This window comes from Balaenoptera ricei, chromosome 2 (genome assembly GCF_028023285.1).
Source record: "Balaenoptera ricei isolate mBalRic1 chromosome 2, mBalRic1.hap2, whole genome shotgun sequence".
NCBI classification, from domain to species: Eukaryota; Metazoa; Chordata; class Mammalia; order Artiodactyla; family Balaenopteridae; genus Balaenoptera; species Balaenoptera ricei.
Genome location: NC_082640.1, coordinates 41,788,280 through 41,808,981, shown reverse-complemented (window position 1 = coordinate 41,808,981; position 20,702 = coordinate 41,788,280).

The window sequence follows — 20,702 nt, the reverse complement described above, 5'->3', positions numbered from 1 at the left end:
TTGAACTGATAAGTGTGGAAGTTGGGTCATGGGTACGTAGGGGTTCATTATATGAATATGTCTGCTTTTGTATGCATGTGAACTTTTCCGTGATAAGAAGTTGAGATGAAAAAGATTGAATCCTAGGACTCTACTTTTAGTATCTGAGTGGACAATAGGGCTATTTATTAATGAGGAAGACTCGAAGAGCAGGGACAAGTTTGGATGGGGCAATTTAAGAATTCTGTTTAAGACACATTACATTTGAGTTGCCAGTGAGGTATCCACTTTAGATATGTGGTTCTGGGGCATGAAATCGCCAGCATATAGCTCGTGTTTTAAGGCATGGCACTGGCCAAGAGTGTGGGGAGAGGCGAAAGCCCAGTTAAGCAGCCTCCCTCAGTGCTCTGATTGAGCCTGGGCTAAATCCCTCCAACTCTGAGAGCCTGCGTAGGCTTTCCTCTGCTCTGGATGCTTGGTACTGCCCCCTTGGAATTCAACATCATCCTCTGGTGCTCTGATTATCTCCCGTGACTAGGGGGCATTAGGAAGGCAGAGGAGAGGAAGGCAGCTTCTAGATTTCCTTGAAAAGCTCTGAGAAGGTCTCACTCCCTCTCCCTCTGTTATGCTGGGGGTTATCGGGAGGGAAAGAGATCACAAGAAAATATAAATTCACAGAGACTCTTTAAGCCTAATTTTGATTAATGTTTGTAAACTCTACCCACCAAAATATTTACTGGAATGGTCCAAAGTTTAGAAGTTGTCATGTTTGAGGCTAGTCTGGTGGTGAAGAACTTAACCTCTGGAATTCAGTCAACCTGGATTCCAATCCCTGCTTCTTCCCCTTCCTGGCCCTGTGACCTGGGGCAAACTGTTAACCTCCTCCAAGTCCTAATTTCCTCCAGTCTAAAATGGAGAATAATAATTGAAAAAAAGAATACCAAAAAAATATGGAGAACAAAAAAAGCACTTTCTTCATTGGTTTGGATGGAAGACTATTGAGGCAATGCATCCAAAGGGTTTAGCACACAGCAAGTATTTGACTAACATTGGTTTGTTTTTCCCCCTTTACTCTATCCTTGCCCCTCCCTCTGGTGGACTTGATGTCAAGCAGTAAGATGGACTGAAGAAAGGAAGCAGTGACTCATGCTGGTGACCCGATGGCTTTAGAAGTGGCTGTTTTTATTGGTCTTGGATCTTCCTTACCATTCTTTCAGCCAAGAGTTCCCAGACCCAATTCTAAATGACTTATCAAAGAAGAAAACCAGATCCATCTGGAGCCAAGAGAGGTCCTTCTCTCTAGAACATTTGGGAGGCCCTAGTGCCCTGAAGAGCATCCTTGTCTTCCAGGGATACAACAGATGAGGTGAGGCAGCCCTTGCTGCTCCCCACCTTGCTCAGTTTGGCAGAGCTGATGTGCCAGTGCAGCCCCTGGAAGTCCCAGCCCCTGCACATCTTTGGAACTGCATCACTGGCGCCTGCCTCATGCTCAGCATACGCTCCTCTGCTCTGAGTCATTATCTTTGGGTCATTACCACTAAAACTTTGCCATAGAGGGTAACTAGACTTCTGCCCAGCAGGTGTTGGAGAGACCTGTACCAATTAAACTCTTGGTACCACAGTGGTCTCTTGTCCTGGCATCTTGGGATCATCCGGTGTGCATCTTGGGGTGTGTCTGATTCAAAGTCTGTTACTCAGCATTTCCTGTTGATCATTGCTCAGCAATAGGTATGTTCTTGCATTCTATTTTTCAGATTTAAGTCCTGTGGTAGCCCTGATCCTGGATGGCAGATGAAGGGGTAGACTGATCACTGAGAAAAGCATCACGGAAGTAACTGCTTGGGTAGCTATATTTGGTCAGACATGGGAGGGTGTCAAGGTAACTGAAGTTCAAGCTCACCTGGGGTCATGTTCCCCCATTTGAACCAAGATCCCCTATACAGTCTCCAAGTTAACCTTTTAATTTTTGATTGTACCAACTCCTAATGTACATCTTTCTGTATCTATATTTCTATTTGCTAAGAATATACTTTGTGACAGATTCTGACATAATCACTGAGAATATGAGAATGCATGTCACATTCCTGCTCTTCCAGTGTTCTCACTCTAGTGGTCTGGGCAGATAAAAGAGGGTTGTAGTAGGTGTTCCTGTTCAAATGTCTACAGGGGCCCATTAGTAACATAAGAGTGAGGTGGGGCCAGTGTGAGCGATACTGTTCTCTTAACTGAAAAGGAAACAACAGTATGAGTATAGTGATGAATGCCAACTGTTTGCCTTCCTCCGGGTTAGGAGAAAACGGGGATGCTGGCATGCACCTTCTGAAACGGCAGGGAATTCACTCTGTTCTTCTTCACTCTAACAGCAGGACCCGGGGCAGGCTGGTCTATTAGAGGCACTCAATAACTTTGATCAATAAATGACCGAGTGTTTGATGGTGGTGAGCTGGAGAGCATATGCCCTGTTTAAAGGGATCTGCTGCAACTCAGCTTCAGTCCATTTTGCAGTGTAGAAATGTGGACCCAGTGTTAGCAGATCTTCTGATTTTTTTTCCCCGAGCAAAGCCAGAAATTTTGATTTTTTTTTTTTTTAGGTGAAATTGCCAGGTTAAAAAATACTGACAAAATTAAAACGTGGAAGCCATCCAAGGGGGAGGCCAAATAAATTTGTCTGAAGGCCAAATGTAGCTTGCAGGCTGTTCTCAGGCTCTGCAGAGATACCGCTGTCACTAAAGTGCCAGCAAAAGAGGTGAGATTAAGAGCCAGACTGACAGAGGCAGGTTTGCCCCTGGCCCTGAGCTGGGGTGGGGAGCCCTGACCAGGGTTGAGAGAAGCCAAGATCAGCTCTGGAGGACTAGGTTAGGTACAGAGACCACCCACAAGAAAATGGATCCTTTTGTATCATATGCCTTTTTTTGTTTGTTTCTACATTAAGTCCCATTTTTCATGACAAAAAGACACCGGAGGTGCATTTAAAAAGTGTATTTTCTTATGATTTCAGCTTCGGGCTTATGTGTCTCAGGTGTCGCGGGAGCCGAGGCAGCCTCAGTGAGGCCCAAAGCATGCACTGCAACGCTCAGGTCAGATCCAGATGCATTTCTGTAGCATTTTGTAACACTCCTCACAAAGGAGGAGATCCTTAGAGATGGCGCCGGCAGGGTCGAGGTGGCAGGAAGAAAACCATAAAAGTGCAAGCTGGCCCTGCTTCCAGAGCCCTTGAGTACTGAGCCCAGAGTGTGGAGCAGCTCCAAGTGGTGAAACCAAGTAGCATGTGAAGAGCAAGCTGGTAACGGGATGCTGGCTGGCCGGGTTCCTCCTGGCTGCCCCAAGGGAACTATATTTACATCAGCCCTCACAAGGCAAGCTGTGCAGCGCCATGGGACGAGCTGACTGAAGGGCTGTGGGTGGGTGTCTGAGGTCGCTGGTCCTTAGCTGGGTTCACAGGAAGGAGCATTTGTGCACTGCCCTCTGCTTAGCTGTCAACCATCTGCAGGAAAGGGGGGCTTGGAGAGTGTGCCCAACCTGCAGGTACGAAAACAGAAATCAACGCAATGCCAGTATTCTGGGTCTAGGAAGGTTGATGACATTGCTGGGATTTTCCTGAACGCCATGCTGTGTTAATTTCAGACAGGCTGTGGCTTAGAACGGCACAGCCCAGGGATGATGGAGATGTTCACACTTGTCTCCTCTTACGGCCTAGAAAAGGGCAGCAAAGAAGGAACAGAAGCGCTCTGTGTTCTCAACAAGTCTGCAGGTGCTGCAGAGATCTCTGCATCCAGGGAGGCTGGAGGAAGGGCCCCCAGGGATGGCTCCTCTGACTGGGTTGGGTAAGGAGGACAAGTTTGCAGCTGAAGTGTTGGTCCAACACCAGCAGGGAGGCAAGACCCTGGCATTGATTCCTATCTCGATCACAACTTCTTGGGGGCTGATCTTAGATGCTCAACTACTTCCAGCGTTTTCTGCCTCAGTGCCTCAGAATCTGCCACATAGTTTTCACTCCTAAGGTGCTGAGCACAGGGTTTGCAACAATCATAGAGTGATTCCACAACCTTAAGAAAAATGAACACTATTTAGTGTTCACCGTGCAGCAGGACCTGTGGTTGGCACATGGCATCCCTTGTCTCCATGCTGCCCAACAGTCCTGGGAAGTAACTTATTATTGCCATTTTACAGAGGAGGAAACAGAGGCTCACAGAGCTTAAACATGCTTTCATTGTGGTGAATTTTACCGATCCCTGAAAATAGCAAAGATTCAAAAGCCTCACTGCCTTGTCTCTGATTTACTGTCAGGTCAGGACACCTCCACCCATTCATCCTTGTGCATCCTACTTCCCCACACCTGGTTCTTCCCAGCCTTGTTCACTCCTCCTTATAAAAGCAAAGCTCCTTTCTCCTTAATCCTCAAGACATTTGCAGATCTCCTGGTTAGAATGTTCCCTCTATTGCAGTAGTCTTCCTCCTATGTCAAGAGTATCTCCACCCTCCACCCCCAAGTCCAGAGTTGTTTTATTTTGACTGTAGGTAACATTTATCGAGCACTTATTTAGGGCCAGGCCCTGAACTAAACACTTAATAAGCCATATCTTATTTCATTCTTAAAACTATGTGCTAGTTTCCCTACTGTCATTACAGTTTAGAGATGAAGACTAGAGCCCAAGGTGGCTCATCAGGGATTTTAGAACCAAAGTTGGTCTGGCTTTTCTATTTTACTCCATCACGCCTGGTGATAACCCACAGTGCATTCTTGGGTCCCCAGAGGGGAAGCTGATAAAGAAGAGGATGTGGCAAATAGGGGCAGGGGGGTGGTGGGTATTGTCCAAAGGTAAATTATCACTGAAATATAGGAAGTCCCCTACATACGAACGAGTTCCATTCTGATAGCACGTTCGTAAGTCCAACTTGTTTGTAAGTCCAACAAAGTTAGCCTAGGTACCCAACTAACACAATCGGCTATATAGCACTGTACTGTAATAGGTTTCTAATACTTTTCACACAAATAATAGGTACATGAAAAACAAACAAACACAAAAAATAAAGAAAACATTTTTAATCTTACAGTACCTTGAAAAGTACAGTAGTACAGTACAACAGCTGGCATCCAGGGGCTGGTACACACGTTCGCATCTTTGAAAGTTCACAACTTAAAGGTTCATATGTAGGGGACTCACTGTAACTCAGATCCCTAGGTGAGAGGTGTGGCATTTAATTAGCACTTAGGTGGCTCTTTGATGTAACATGACCTTGGCTGTGGGTTCGGCAGGCTTCATGAAAATTACACCCATGTGACGGATATGATTTGCCCTTGGTTCAACTACCTGCTGGGTCCATGTCTTCATTTCTCCCGTGACCCGTGTCATGTGGGGAACCATCTCGCCCATTCAACATGTATATGGGGAGAACCAGGAAGCAGGAAGTTTCTGTCACTTGTGCCAGGTCAGTCCACAAGCTCTTGGAGGGGAAGAAGAGAGCTGGCCTGAGGCCAGCAGGCTGCCTGTGGCTTACCCCACTGCTCCACCAGTGCCTCAACTTGTGCAAACCAGGCACGTTTCCAAGTAAGACCACAAGGCTTAGTTGAACCCTTCTGATCTCTTGGGGTCAAGGTCAGCCAGAAGCGCAACCTACCCAACAATGCTGAGTCTCCAGGGTTCATGGAGACAGGGAAGCAGGGTAGATAGCCTGGGCTTTGGGACTGAAGACCCCTGGGTTTGAAAGTTTGAATCCTAACTCGATCACAGCTATGTCCTGTAGATGAACTTGGATGAGGTGCTTAGCCTCTTTGGGCTTTATTTTCTTCATCTCTAAATTCAGGAGCGCACCACTGACATCATGAGAGTCGACAGATGAGATACGTATGGCAAAGCCTGGAACACTATGCCAGACAGATGGTAGAAGCTCTGTTGGTGTTGCCTACTTCTCTGATTTGCCCACACTGGGAAGTTGGGTGTCTTTACCTGATGCCTCTTCTGTCTTTTATAACACTTTCCTCTGAGGTTTTGGGGTCCACTCTCTGTAAGCTCCCTGGTGGCTGGAGCTTTCATGATTTTTTGAGTTTTTCCTATCATGTAGGCAATTGATGATATAAACTAATTCAAAATAAGTTTACATGGGTTTAATGATTTAACCCTCCAAATGGTAACTGCATTTTATTTATGTATGTATGTATGTATGTATGTATGTATGTATGTATGTATGTATTTATTTTTGGCTGTGTTGGGTCTTCGTTTCTGTGCGAGGGCTTTCTCTAATTGCGGCGAGCGGGGGCCACTCTTCATCGCGGTGCTCGGGCCTCTCACTGTCGCGGCCTCTCTTGTTGCAGAGCGCAGGCTCAGTAGTTGTGGCTCACGGGCCTAGTTGCTCCGCGGCATGTGGGATCTTTCTAGACCAGGGCTCGAACCCGTGTCCTCTGCATTGGCAGGCAGATTCTCAACCACTGCGCCACCAGGGAAGCCTGGTAACTGCATTTTAAAAAGAAGCTACACATAGAGGAAATTTTTGAAGAGGTTCACCTGCAGAAAGCAAAGAAAATGGCCTTTCAGTATGGGGGATGCCCTCAACTTTCAACATGGGGCTCCACTGCCTCCAAGACAAAGATCTTCCCACAGGGATATACTCCCTATGGAAAAGCTCCATCCAGGTAGCTCATTGAAACCTCACATCTGGTGGAAATCTCTGCAGATCAGACAGGAGCTTACTTACTGTCATTCTCACTCACCCCATCCTTGACAGTCACACAAGCTCAAAACCTCAGTCATCTTTTAACCGATGCTCTCAGTGAGCCAATCAAACAAACCAGTTACTGGTTGACTCTTCCTTGGTGTGGTCCCTCACATCTATTTCTATTGCCATGAGCTTGGACTGGTTCCTTATCAATCTCATGATGCTCTCACTGGATTGAGTCCTAACTGCTCACTTTTCCAGATCAGATGCTGGAATGCTCGGCTTCAGAACCACACATGCTTTGACCCTCTATCACCAGGCCACCTTGGACTCATTATTTAACCTCTCAGAGCCTCAGTTTCTTCTCTTGCACACTGGGGATAATAATAGCATCTACCTAGCAAGGTTGTTGAGAGATTCAAATGAGGTTTGTAAAGACTGAGGAACCGTCTCAGAGTGAAGGACACTGAACAGACATGACAGCTAAATGCAGTGTGAAATTCTGAACTGGACTGATTTACTTTAAAGGGTGTTATTGGGATAACTGATGAAACTGGAATTTGGTCTGAAGACCAAGTAATGGTAATGATCAATCTTAACTTCCTGATTTTGAGAATTCTACTGTGGCCATGTGGGAGAATGTCCTTTTGTATAGGAAATTCAATACAAAAGAATTTGGAGATGGTGGGGATTTTGATCAGCAACTTATCCTCAAATAGTTTAGGAAAAAACTGTACTTGCAACTTTTCTGTAAGTTTGTGATTTTTTCCCAGATAAAACATTATTTAAGAAATTTAAAAAGAAGAAAGCACAAGGTCCTAAATGTAAGGCATCTGACATTGAGTTGGGACTACGGACATAGGAGCCACTTTGGTTTCATCTTCCTATACGTTCTGCACATGGAGATCATCCTCATGCACTGCTTCCTCATTTCCCTTCCTTATTTACACTCTCATCATGACTCCCCACAAACAAAGCCCAGACCCCCTAGTCTGGCTTTGAAGGTTCTCCATCATCATTCCTCAAACTGTTTTTCTAGTCTTTTCTCCCCCACATATCTTAGACATCCTTGCTCATCTCCATCTTGCTACTTTTGCTCCTAATCTTGCCCTCCTGGAAAGCCCTCTCCACTCATCCTCCTCTGTCAAAAGCTTCTATCCTCTAAGGCACTGTTCCAGTGTCACCTATCACTCGGCTCATTCTAATCAGGTTTCGTCCCTATCACTCCCTTAAACAGTCTTTATTAAGGTCACCAATGATATAACTTGCCAAGCTAATGCCCCTTCCTTTTGTAACTCCATTTCTCAGCTGCATCGGACCCAGCTGACAACTGTCTTCTTGAAACCCATTCTTCCTATGCTTCTCACTATCTCATTGGACATTCTTTCTGAGTCTTTGTTGGCTCCTCCCTTTGTTCTTAAATTCTAAACGTTGGAGACACCCCTGGGCCCTCTTCTCTTCTCTAGTTTCATTCTCTCCCCAAGGGATCTTATCCAGCCCCATCTGTTTATTGATGACTCCCAAGTTTATTTCTTCTACCCAGGCATCTCCCTTGAGTTCTAGACTTATATATTCAATTGCTACTTGACATCTCTGCTTGGACGTTGAATCGATGTCTAAAACTCAACATGGCCAAAACAGAAGTATTGGTTTCCACCTTGTTTCTGATACCCCTCCTATAGGGAATAAGGAAAGGATTTGATCAGCTTTTACCACTTCTCTCCTGCTTCTCTTCTTCCCTTCTTCTCACTCAGTTCAGTGCCATGCACTCGAAGCTTAAGAATCCTGAAATTGGAAGTGGTTTGGAGATTTGCTACTCAAATACCTTCATTTTACAGGTGAGGAAACTGAGACACAGAGAGGGGCGGTGATGGGGTCAAAGTCTTACAGTTAATTGACAGCCGAGCTGAGACTGGAAGCAAGGTTTCCTGACTTGCAGTTTTCATTTTACTGACACTCTATTTTTCACTTCCTCTTTTGAGCACCTGCATGTGAGGGAAAAAATATCTTTGACTGCTTACTTGTTTAGTTGTCTTCTGGCCTCACTCATTTTTCTTCTCCCCAGCCCTGCCAGTTTCCAAACCTGACCTTATTTTGTAGAATCCCACAGTCTAGATCAGAGACGGTAAAGACCAGGCCCGTGTGCAGTTGCTTCCTCATCAAGGTCCATAGCAGACATCACTGATTGATCATGATACCTTATCCTGCTGAGCCCTAATACAACCTCAGAAGGCTTTGCAATATGGTGCTCCAGGCTGCTGCTATCAATTGATCAGAGTTGACTTTGAAGATGAGACCTATTTGTTATTCATCACCTGAATCTTTTCCTCTATACAACTTCAAACTTAATCCACTCCTCTCTGGTCTCATGTTTCCCCCTGAGTTTGTCTTTGGAGGTTAGGTAATTTGATCTAGGGTGTTAGAAAGTTCTAGTGAGATGTTACATTTTAGCAGTAACATCTGGAAACAATGCTGACCCAAAGATATAACAATTTAATGATAAAAATATAAGAGCCTGAGGCAGGCATTCTCTCTCTCTCCAGTAACACCAGGCAGATGTATGGCCTCTGAGTCCAAGTTCAACCTAACTTACCAGCAGTGTGACTTTGGAGCTGAGCTAATCTCTCTGAGCTCCACTTTCTTCATTTCCTAAATGTGAATAACAGGTTATAGAAACTGTTATGGTTGCTGTGCATAAAGAAGGTTTAGACCCAAAAGTGATGCATCCGGGGAAACCATTAGCTTTTCTGAGTCTTTCTAAGCATCCAGGGTGGTTTGAGGTTGTATGTGGCTAAGACATGGTGTTGTAGGAAGAGCATAGCATTTAGAGTCAGATAGACCTGAGTTCAGTCTTGCATCTGCCACTGACTGGTTGTATAATGACCTTGGGCAAGTGACTCAGCCTCTCTGAGACTCCATCAAAACTCAGTGTCCTTAAAAGTTTTCAGTGCATAGTGGGTGGCATGTAGTAGATCCATACCAATAAATGAACAAATAAATAATGAATGAATAAATACATCCAAATAATATTTACTGAGCATCTACAATGGGCCTGGAATGGTGTTGGTGATAAGGCAATAAATAAGGTAGATAGAAAAAGATCCTGTCCTCATGGAACTTACGAGGCAGCTTATGTTTATCTTGATGATTTAGTGATGGTCTCTCCCAGGCTGAAACAGAACTCTTGCTTTACTTAGGGCTTCAGGCTCTCCCAGCATGCCCTGCCCCTGGGTAGGTACCACATCTGGGAGAGAAAGAACATGATATACACTGTTCCTCTGCAGCATGTTCTCATAGAAGGACTGAGGAATTCACCCAGATGCCCTAGTGCTGGCCTGGGGCTGGGCTACAGAGGTGCTGCCCCAGCCTGGCAAGAGGCCCAGGCCCAGCAGGCCATGTTACATCTGTGCCCAGCTTTGGCTGTTTCTCGGCTTCCTTAGAGGCACATGGCCCCGGAATTTCTGCCAACTCGAAAGCCATCAAAGCAAAGGGCAGAACTTCCCAGGAACAACTGTAATTTCTTGGTGGGGAGTTGAATTGTGTGGCGACAGTGCAAGGTTCTGCAGAACGAATATCATGTCAATGCTATTTAATAACATAGTAACCACTGACCATTTAATTACATGGTAATTGTCACTTAGTGGCTGGGTAATTGCATAGTAAGTACCATCTAATTTCAGGGTAAAGGGTAAATACATGATTATTTCAGGCTCCTTAGGCACAGTGTAGGTCACTCAGGAATTAGGTTTGGATTCACTAAGTATAAATTACCTAGAAATCTGTTCTTGGGTGATTACTCCTGTTATCCTTGCTGACAAAGCCCCTAATGGTTACCATAAAATTAAAGAGAGATTTTGGGTCTCAGGAACTTAAAAAGACACTGCTTCATTCAAAATCAATCATTACCTGTTGTACAAGAGATGTTGCTAGATTAGGGAGGAGAGGGAGAGAAGGATGCTTAAAATTGGCAGCAGAATTTACTTCATTGGATGTGGGTGATTCAACACTTGGTGCTGAAACTTGGGACAAATGACATTACAAAATGTGAATCCAGTGTGTGCCTCCATGGCCTCTTGTCAAGAGCCCTGGGCTAGAAAGAGGGATGGTCTCAGTTGTGGGCTAAATGGTAACTCCCTCCCAAAATATATGTCCTCATTTTCATCCCCGAAACATGTGAATGTGAACTTACTTGGAACAAGTGTCTTTGTAGACATAATTAAGTTAAGGATTTTAATTAAAGATAAAATCATCCTGGATTATCCAGGTGGGCCCTAAATCCAATGACAAATGTCCTTATAAAAGATAGAAGAGGAGGCATAGACCAGAGAGGAGAAGGCCATGTGAACACGGAGGCAGAATTGGAGTGATGCATCCACAAGCCAAGAAATGCTGGAGCCACCCGAGGCTGGAAGAGGCAAAGAATGGAACATCCCCTAGAGCCACAGGAGGGAGTGTGGCTGTGGTGACACCTGGATTTCAAACTTCTGGCTTCCAGAACTGTGAGAGAACAAATTTCGGCTTTTTAGAGCCGCGCAGTTTGGTAAATTGTTCCAGCAGCTACAGGAAACGAATCCAGTCTCTAAGGGGCTGTGGGGTAACAGGAGCTCCTGGCCTCGCCAGCATCAGGTCCTTCTTCCGGTGCTGGTTTGGCTGGTGATGGAGAACAGCCAGAGAGGAAAGAGGAGAAGTCTGAACAACTCAAGTCCTGTCTCGAGAGCACCCACGAGAATGGGGCCACCAAGGACCCCAGGTGGGAATCAGGGCCCAACCCTAGATCTGCCTGAGGTCTCCTATGATTGCTGAGGTGTCACGTAGGAAGGGAATTTACAAAAATAGGTTTAATGTTCATCATTATGAAAGAAATTTATGATCCTTCTGAACAAATGCAAAACATTTTAAAAAAATGCCCAGAATTCAGATATAATCACACTGATGTATTTCCTTCTTTTTTAAAAACATATACATGTATCTATTCTTTTTCAAATTCTTTTCCCATTTAGTTTATTACAGAATGTTGAGCAGATTTCACTGTGCTGTACAGTAGGTCCTTGTTGTTTATCTATTTTTAAATATAGCAGTGTGTACATGCCAATCCCAAACGCCCAATCTATCCCTCCCCCCAGCCCTTCCCCCCTGGTAACCATAAATTCGTTCTCTAAGTCTGTGAGTATGTTTCTGTTTTGTAAATCATTTCATTTGTATCATTAAAAAGAAAATTCTGCATATAAGCAATATCATATGATGTTTGTATTTCTGGTCTATTTCCTTCTAATCGTTTGTGTTGGCCGTAGCTGGTTTTGCTACACAGTGGGGAGAATGAAAGTGCAAGCTTTGGGGTCAGATAGGCAGAGGTTTAAATCCTGGTGCTACCAACTCAGTCCCTGGGCAAATGATTTAACTTTTCTCTCTCACTTTCCCTATCTTTCAGGCTGGGATAACACTGCTTGCACCGCAGGGTGTTGGTTTGCTGAGATGATATATATAAAATAAGGAGTGGGAGTTAGTACTCAGTTAAGTGGAGCTGTTATTTCTATACGGAATATGCAGGGCAGTGTGGAATAAGCAATTCCCTTGTTATTATGAACCCTATAGACGTTTGTAAATGGCTGCCTCATAGACAAATAGATGTGGCAGAGATCAATCTGATGTTGCCAGTTGCATAGCATCTCCAGGGTCGCTTAATGAGCTTGCTGCTAATTGCACAGTTCTCTGCCTCTGCTACCTTCTTTCCGCACCCCTGCCATGAGCTCACGATTTTGGAAGGCATAGAAATCAGCTACCTTGCCTCCACACTTTGGGTACCTTGGGCACTCAAGTTTACACAAACAAGTGCTTGGAGGCAGAGAATAAGGCCTCCAAATAGCCCATCCGAGATTGCACCTAGCTTTATGATCCTACAAGAAGGAGCTATTCAGCCAATAGGAGGATTAACCAATAAAGGATTTAAAAGACCCTCACTAAATAAAAATAACACGAACCATTCTCCAGGAGGCCTCCTGAGTCCTCACTGCATTTAAGTGCTGCAAGTGAAGTCAGGTTTATTTTTATAGGTTTTGAGTCATTTGCTCCCATAACCCTTCTCATTCTTGTAACAACAGTCTCCGCTCGGTTACATGTGGTGTTCTCCATACTTGCCCTTCTGTCTTCCAACCGGACCATGTGGAAGATGCCATTACCAAGGGTTAGTGGTCACCAGGGGACACCCACCTGTGGCACCCTGGTGGTCAATTCTAATTTGTGGTCTAGCATCTCAATGGTTCATCTTGCTATCAGGGATGGTGATGCCCTGGGATATAGTCACAGAAAAAGAGTATTTCCTAAAATAAAAGTAAGCAATGAAAAGCTTCCTTTATTGGATTTTTCTACCACACAGGCATTTTGCTAAGAGTGTCACATAGACTTTCTTGTTTCATCATCACAACAAATTTATGAGACTGGCCTTGTCATTCCATTTCTCTAGGCCACATGAAACCGAGAGGTCCCCTGACTCAACTAAGAGCCACGTGGCTAATAAAGGGAAGGGTAGGGATTCAGACCAAGCCCTGAGTCCCATACTATTCCAGTTCCCTGGCCACATGGAAGGGTGGGTAATGAGTCACTTTAGTTCCAGAACACAATCTTTTGGGGGTGATCGGTTAAGTGGTTCTCTACATCTGCACACTGAAGGAACCAATAATTGGCTGGGAGTCTCACCTTGAGTTCTCTTTCATCCAAGAGTTATCAAAATCTGTACTGAGGGAAATAATGCTAATATATCAGGAGGCTTGCCTGAGGATGTGCATGCTATCATCCTCTAGAAGAATGGTTTTTAAACTTGGCTCAGCACCAGAATTGTCCAATGAATCAGATTCCCAGGTGTGGCGTCCAGGCATCTGTATCTTTTTAAAGGTGATCCCCGGATGATCCTGTTTCATCTAGTCTGTGGACTAGCATTTGGGTACCACTGCCTAAAATATCGTAGATTTTATCTCTGGCTTAAGTTTCATCATTAGAGAGCTGTAAACCAATTGACATCCGTTTAGCTTTGAAAATCACAGCTTTTACCATCCTGCATAGTCATTGGTTAAAAATCAAAGGTGTTATAAAATACAACCCTATATAATTCAGAACTAGACAGGGTGTTTATGGGATGAAGGATATTGCTAAGGATATAATTTCAGTAATCAGACAAGTCTTTTAATTAACTATCTCTTAGGCTTTCGTATCAGAAATAACATTGCTTCTCCTGATAGCTATTCTTCCGTCTGTCCATGTGGAAAGTGTGCTATGTAACTGATCGGGTTTCTTTCTTTAAATTGGTCACTAGGAAACCCAGAACAAAACTTACAACGCTTTAGCAAACCATAAAGAATCTTATGTGTTTTGTTGCTAACTTTACTTCTGGATTCTTTTTCCGTCTGTGCTTTTCTTTTTTCTTAACATCCCCACAGTTGCCTCACCAAACATACATTTTTTTGATCTATAGTCTGTGTTTGTTCACTCATGAAATGGAGCTACCTTTCACACTTCAGTTTTTCATAAATTGGGATAGGACCTGCAATTAATGCATATATTTAATATGATAATGTATTTGTTTCCTAGGGCTGCTGTAAGAAAGTATCCAAAACTAGGTGACTTAAAAGACGGGAATTTATTGTCTCACAGTTCTGCAGGCTAGAAGTCCAAAATCAAGGTGTTGGCAGGGCCATTCACTCTGATGGCTCTGGGAAGAATCTTTCCTTGTGGCTTCTAGCTTCTGGAATTTTCTGGAAATCCTTGGCATTTTTCTGTCTGGTAGATATATCACTCCAGTCACATGGCTGTCTTCTCCCTGTCTTCACATGGTCTCCCTCTGTGTGAGTCCGATTTTCCCCTTTTTATAAGCACACCAGTCATTTTGGATTAGGACCCATCGTCATGACCTCATTTTGACTACTGCAGTAAAGATCCAATTTCCAAATTAGGTCAGGTTCTGAGGTACTGAGGATTAGAACTTCTATGTATCTTTTTTTGAGGGGGCACAATTTAACTCATAGCATAGTACTTCCTTTCCTTTCTATTTTTTCCTTGATCTTTTATTGACTATTTTCCTAGTGGTCACTTGATAGGGAGAGAATGTTAAATGACAATATCATTTTAAAACATTAAAAGGAGTTTAATTGCCCTGACTTTTCCTGGTCACCTATAGCCTGAATCATTAATTAATAATTAACTGTACACATATCAGAGGTTGGAAAGAAATCGAGTGGGTCAGGTACTTGGAGATCATCCAGAAAGGAAGATGTGACAAAATCACCAATTATTCTTGTGGCTCTTCCAGTTTTTAATGTGTCTTAGACAGCTTGGGCTGATGTAACAGAATACTATAGACTGGGTGGCTTAAACAAAAGACATATTTTCTCACAGTCCTGGAGGCTGGGAAGTCCAAGATCAGACCTGGCTTTCAGACAGCTGCCTTCACACTGTGTATTCACACAGCCTTTCCTTTGTGTGTGAATGTATAGAGAGATCTCTCTCTCTCTTCCTCTTCTTATATGGACACTAAGCCCATCATGAAGGGCCCACCCTTATGACCTCATCTAATCTTGATCACCTCCGAAAGGCACCACCTCCAAATACTACCACATTGGGGGTTAAGGCTTCAACATAGGAATTTGGGGGGTGGGGCACAAACATTCATCCCGTAACGTTATCTTTGCAATGTTGTTTGCTTTGTGACTTCATTAGATTATCACTGTAAAGCACTAATTATCCCTTGTACCATTTTTACAACGAATGGGTATGTAGTTTGATTTTTTTTACAGGCTGAAGAGCTAAGCAAGAAATTGAGTTGCTTGAAAATTTTAAGCTCTCCACCCTGCATGCTTTATGATGCTAAATAAAAGTTGCCTTCATTGCTCGCTGCAGAATATAAACAAGTGTCAACCATCTTAGCAAAGAGGGATCATTTGATTTAATTGCAAATTAAAAAACATAAACCACCTTAAACGTGGAGCAAATGCTGCATCAAATCAATACAATAATTGCACCAGGGCAATTGAGAGGCGCACGGAGTTTCTGTACCTTGAATGCTAAAAGAAGCCAGTCACTAGGAGGGTTGGTAAGCTCTACTGAATGATGGGCGATCATAGTAAATTGCACTAGACTGGCTGAGGTCTTCATTGTCTGTGGCAACACAAAGGAAGGGTCTTTGTCCTTGAAAAGCAGTTAATAGTTCTTTTTGTGTCTTGGGTTGGAGAAGTTCTTACCATTTCATAGTGGGGGGGGGCAGCGAAGGAACACTCCGGGGGCCCTTGCAACGCCTTGTGTTGAATGTTGATTCTCTTGGGACCCAGCAACTATTTCTTTACAGACCTGACATATTGTGGCAGCTGAATAATGCCAGTGGAATATGTCTGATTGACAGACCCCAAGTCAATGGTGCTCTGTTGAGCCATTCAGGTGACACTGGCCCTTTGTTTAGCCCTGGAGTACAGAGCAGGCACTGACAGACTCCATTCCAAGTTACTTTTGTTCCCTGAAAGTGGTCTTCAGTCTTATTCCAGGGACGACCTGGGATGAAAGATGGGTGGAATGGGTAATCCCCTTTGTCATGGGATTTGAAGGGTACGGAGAAGGTCTTCTGTCCTAAATAGCTCTCCTCTCTCATCCTGTCACAGTCTTGAAATAACTTCCCATAGACACACATTCCTTTGAGTGTCTGAAGTGCCAGTTAAAAGGCAATCACCCCTGGGAAGGATGAACAAATTAAACAATTAACAGCTATTAATACTGCAATGTCAAGCTGATTCAAGAGGAAACATCCTATGTGCCCCCATGAGGTGTTCACGAAATAGTGCCTGATTGTGTGTCTCAATTAATTTAACAAATTAGCCAGTCACCTAGCAAGGACCTGAGGGAATGGGACATTCCACGTGCATGGACCGCCAGGTGCTTTGGTTGTCAGCTTCTTGGCCTTCTTCTCTTCCTGGACTCTTGTGGGGGGATATGCTGTGTCTGTGGCCTTGCCCTCTCCAGCAGGCACGGAGGAGTAGGTGCTTGTGGCGGCTGACGGTCCCTCCATGTGCCCAGGAGCCGTAGCCGTTTTCCCCAGGCTCCCCTAGCCCTCTGTGCCCCCAGTGTGAGCTGGGTCTGTGGTCCATTTCCCTACCTGTTCCCCATCCCTCTTTCTGCTCTCAGCTCCCATGCTGCACCAACAACTACCTAAGTAGCTTTCCCCATTGTCTCCTGTGAGGGCCAGCCCCTGCTCCTTGCATTCTCAGCTATGGTGAGTGTCTGAAGAGACCCCTACCTGACCCCGACCGGACACACCTCCCTCCCCCAACCAGATCGGAACCCTCCCTTCAATTCCTCAGGAGTCTAGGTGGAGTCAAATTGGTCACAAGCCTTTGAAACCTATTATTTCTAAAGATTTGATTTATTTATTGAATAGGTAATTTGTTTATATAGTACATACATCAAAAGGCACAGAGAATAGGCAGTGAAATGATGTCTTCTGGCGCAGTTGCCCAATTTCTTTTTTTCTGAGGCAACCACTATTATTACTTTTTAATTTATCCTCTGGACATATTATATGCATATGTGTATGTGTATGCATACAAATATACATATGTGTGTAACTTTCTTTCTTCCCTGCCGTAAAATAACGCTATTCTGATCTTGCCCTTTCTTTCTTCCTTCCTTTATATTTTTCTTTCCTTCCTTCCTTTCTTTCTTTCTTTCTTTCTTTCTTTCTTTCTTTCTTTCTTTCTTTCTGTCTTTCTTTCTTTCTGTCTTTCTTTCTTTCTTTCTTTCTTTCTTTCTTTCTTTCTTTCTTTCTGTCTTCTTTTATTTATTTATTTAAAAATAGACTTTACTCCTTAGAGTAGTTTTAATTTCACAGCAAAACTGGGAGAAAGGTACAGAGATTTCCCATATACCCCCTGTACCCACACATGCATAGCCTCCCCATGATCAACATCCCTCACCAGAGGGCACACTTGTTATGACTGATGAACCTACACGGACGTGTCATTATCATCCAAAGTCCATAGTTCACATCAGGGGTCACTCGGGGTGTTATGCATTCAGTGGGTCTGGACAAATGTATAATGGCACCTATCCATCATTATAGTATCATACAGAGTATTTTCAGTGCCTTAAAAATCCTCTGTGTTCCGCTTATTCATCCCTCCTTCTCTAAACCATGCTTTTTCACTTAAAATTTTATCTTGGGCCTCATTCCATATCAGCATGCAGTGAGCTGCCTCATTGTTTTTAATGACTACATAGTGTTTCCTTACATGGAAGTACCATAAAGTATAGGCTGTTTTCAATCTGTTGCTTTGATAGACAATGCTGCCATGAATACCCTTTTCACATAGACCAAATGTTTAGGGTGAATATCTAGAAATAGAATTACTGTCCAAAGAGCATAGGTAGTTTAACTTTTAATTGAAATATTGCCAAATTGTCTCCTGAGCCTTATGATTTTTCAATGCTGTGCACACCAAGCCCATCCATTCCCAGACCAGATTGACATGCAGGTCATTTCCCTGCCTCTTTTCTTTTTTGGCTGTGATTGCCTCATGCCTATGGCTGAATCCGTGGCTCAGCAGGCAGACAAGTGGTATCTGAATAGGAGGCAAACATTTCCCCAGAGTGGGAAAGAGATGGGTCAGGAGGGAGAGGTGGGAAGCCATGAAGGGAGAGGAGAGAGGGAACTAATCTTCACTGAGCATCCACAAGAAGCTTCCCTGTGAATCCCATCAGAGCATTACAGCAGCCATGGGAAGTAGGTCACAGGACCGTTTCCTTCTGCTGAGGAAACTGAGGCTCAGAGAGGTTAATCAAGTTAACTAAAGTCACTCAGCTAGTGTTATGGGTTGAACTGTATCCCCTCAAAAACATATGCTGAAGCCCTAGGTCTGCTCCCTCACATCCCCCAGTACCTCGGAATGTTATTCTCTTTGGAAATAGGATTGTTGCAGATATAATTAGTTAAGATGAGTCTATCTTGAAGTAGAGTGGGCCCTAAATCTAATATGATTGTTGTTCTTATTAGAAGAGAGAGATTTGGACACAGACACAGAGGGAAGAAGGCCATGTGAAGACTGAGTCAGAGGCTTGGACTTATGCCACCACAGGTCAAAGAACCCCTGGGCTATCAGGAGCTTGAAGAGGCATAGAAGGATCCACCCCCTAGAGTTTTAAAGGGAGCCAACACCTTAATATCAGACCTCCAGCCTCCAGAACTGTGAGAAAATCCATTTCTATTGTTTGTGGGACTTTGTTGTGACAGCCCTAGGAAACTAATAGAACTAGTAAGTGGCCAAGCCAGAAATCCAACCTAAACCAATCTGCATTTAAACCTCAAGCTCACTCAAGTCTGTCACTCGGTGATTCCTGCTCACAAAACTTCAGTGGACTTGGAGGTCCAGGCCTTCCTCACAGCTGTGCCCTTCCATCCTCCATGACTCAGAAGTGGGTGAAGTGACTGGAAGCCGAGGTCGCATTCTGGCCATTTGGTGGCTTCTCAATTCATGGTGGGTGTATTTCACGCAGGCTCCAGAAGCTACTCTGTTTCAAATTCCTTCTTGGTCAGGACAGGACTCTCCATAAACAAATCCACCTGCTATGTGATGACATCAGGATTTTCAAACCTAATCCAGGCATTGCTAACATGATATGAGAACAATGAATGGGCCCTGGTTCCCACCGCCTGTCCATCAAGGGGAGGCTGTGTCCTTTACCGACAGGCCGCACGGGACTGACAAGGCTGTTCTGTTACTCTTTACAAGTTGCCAGTGGAAGAAAACAACTGCTGATTTTCTCGTTTCTGCGGCAACGGGAGGACGTGGTCTGACTTCAGAGGATGTTGTTGCCTGCAATCGTCCCTCCAGGGCTGCAGGAACAGTGAGGGGTCCTTGCTTGGGCTGCTTGTTGAGAGGCAGGACTCAGCCCAGGAGGGGTCCTTGGAGGAGGGAAGGATAGGACCAGACAGAGGAGGCAAAAGAAACCAGCTTCCAAAGTCCTGGCACCTGATTTCAGCTGGCGTGGAGTTTATTGGCATATCAGAGATGACCCCAGCTTTTAAAGGGAGGGAAAATGGAGTCTTGGAGGAGAGGATCTGGGTTGGATGCACCTAGAACAGTGTTTGTAAAACAATCCTTTAGAGTGAAAGAAGGAAATAATAGAACTTTGTTTTTTTTAAATTTATTTTATTGACGTATAGTTGATTTACAGTATTGTGTTAATTTCTTCTGTATAGCAAAGTGATTCAGTTATACATATAATGTATATTCTTTTTCATATTCTTTTCCATTATGGTTTATCACAGGATATTGAATATAGTTCCCTGTGCTAAACAGCAGGACCTTGTTGTTTATCCATTCTATATATGATAGTTTGCATCTGCTAATCCCAAGCTCCCAATCCATCCTTCTCCCACCCCCTTAGAAGTTTGAATTAGATATCTATCCTATCTCTTACTTTAAAATTTTTACTTTTTATATATTCTTTATAAAATTCATAATATATTAATAAACTCAGACATGTAGAAAATAAACAAGTGGTATATTGGAGAATATACTCAATTTTTGAATGCTGATAAAGGTGTATGATAAAAGGAATTTGGAGACATTATTTTAGAAGATCAAGCCATCAATCCATAGCCTGACATTCAGGGACCTTCCCCCATCTTTCACACACCCCTTCCTCTCCAGTTCAAATTCTGAGTCCACTGAGCCTCAAACTTAGCCTATGGATTTTGATTCATGCTGTTGTCCATTTGACCTGAATGTTGTACATACGTGTGCATAGTACAAAGCCTGGCTGTGGAGCAGAGATTTGAAGGAATGACTCTTGCCTCTACCACTTACTACCTATGGGACTTATGGAAAGTTTCCTATTCATATCTCTGAGCCTCAGTTTTCTCATCTGAAAAGTGGGCATAATGACCTTTACCTTGTAACGTTGTTAGCAGAAGGAGATGTGATTGCAGCCAACACAAGGCAGGGCTGAGTGCCAAAAGGAGATCTTCTGACAGTCAGTGTTTTTCTCACTACAGCATGAGTGCTATGTTTCCATTTGCACTGATCATTTTATCATGG